Source organism: Chroicocephalus ridibundus, chromosome Z, assembly GCF_963924245.1.
Source record: "Chroicocephalus ridibundus chromosome Z, bChrRid1.1, whole genome shotgun sequence".
Classification (NCBI taxonomy): domain Eukaryota; kingdom Metazoa; phylum Chordata; class Aves; order Charadriiformes; family Laridae; genus Chroicocephalus; species Chroicocephalus ridibundus.
The window spans coordinates 80,221,958-80,223,701 of NC_086316.1; positions in this window are offsets into that span (position 1 = coordinate 80,221,958).

Genomic DNA, 1,744 nt, shown 5'->3' on the forward strand with positions numbered 1-1,744 from the left:
AGCAAAGTAAGCTTGCTGCATCTGGGAAAGCCAGGCAATTTTTTGGGGTGGGTGGAAATCACACAGCGAGGTTATTCTGTGTATGTGCAGGAAACACGATGCCAATTGCAGACAGGACAGAACTTCACACAGATCCAGTAATGCGGTACAAGAGGGTCAGTATCGAGGGAGTGCATTTTGTGCTGGAAGCAAGCTGCCATATCAGAAAATCACTGCTGCCAGATATGAACCAATTATTCTGGTATAAATGTAACTGTACAGACCTATGGGTCACCCAAAGAAGGGCGGCCAGCACCACTAAAAAATCCAGCCCTCTCTGTGTATCTAGAAGTTGAGACAGAGCCCATGCAAAGCCTCTTGCAAGCAAAATAGACATGATAAACACGGAGCAATTAAAAACCAAATTGTTATTCTAACTTCTGGGTTGTAAAACTAAACACAATAAGACTAGGTCTACTAGAGTCTACAGTAATACAAATAATAAAAGAGTGGTATGAGGAATCTGTGGCAGGGATGGCAATTAAACCTGCATTTCCTAAGTCCCAGGGTGAGAATGGTAACCCCCAGACCATCTTTCTTTTCAAGCTAATATTACCTCTGACACAGTACAAGTTGAAAAGACCATTTATTCGTTATTAAATGCAGCTTGTATTCATAATCAGGGACTAATGATTATTTTGTTAATAAGAACTGACGTAATTTTCCAAAACCACAACCAGGCATCATTCCTTGAGAATTTTCTTTGTTTCTTGGTGGTTATCCGCTTGTATTTGTATGCTTGTAGTCGACATTTGGTTGACTGCAGCTCAGTCGTTTGAAGTTTGATTGAGTTGTTTATACAAATTACTAACACCTTCTGAGCTGCCCTAGGAAATCTCTTACCTGTCCATCGGACGCCACCTTAGAAAGTCATGGGCTTCTCATAGTCTTTTATCATGTCTGTTATATATACCTAGGAGGATGTTTCAGATACCCCAGGACTTCTCAAATGGGACTAGAGGCTTATGCCCAGGCAACTTAATTTAGCCTTGGGTTTCATAGGTTAGACCCCAAAGAGGTGGGATTCGGTTTGTAGATTAAAACAGCTAAATTTACGCCTTGTCAGTGTAGGGATCTACTTATATGCACTTTATTTCTCCAAGGTCCTTTTATAGCTAAAATCTAGTTAATGCAGTCAACAGGATCTAGAGATTAATCCATTTTATCCCGTAGCAGGTGTGCACATTGTTACCTAAATGCCTCTTTAGATCTCCGTATTTGCAGTTAAAATTTAGTCTACACATAGATATCAGCATGTAACACGTGAGTTATATATCAGTCCAAGAAATGACTTTCAGGCCCTCGTACAGTAACTTACACATATATCTACCAGTGATTGCTTAAAATATCCAAAATATTTAAATAATGCTGGTATTGGTATTATTAGACACAGGGTTTAGGGGATTATCTGTAGTTTATAGAGTGGCTGATGGACACCAGGCAGGATAATCTGGGGCATGTCAACTGGTATCAGATGCCTAAATGTGGTCAACTGAATTGAGGCTTTCTTCCATAAGGTATACTTGTTCATGTATCATGACGTAGTCTAAATATCCTTCTCATATTTGAACACAGTCACATCACCACGTATAGTTGATTTTATTTTGATTTGTGAGAACCAGTTTTGGTCTGCAGATGGTTGGTTTCCATCTTCTCAGTTTACTTAATCATGCCTCTGAACCACAGAAAAGTCTAGTAGAAATTA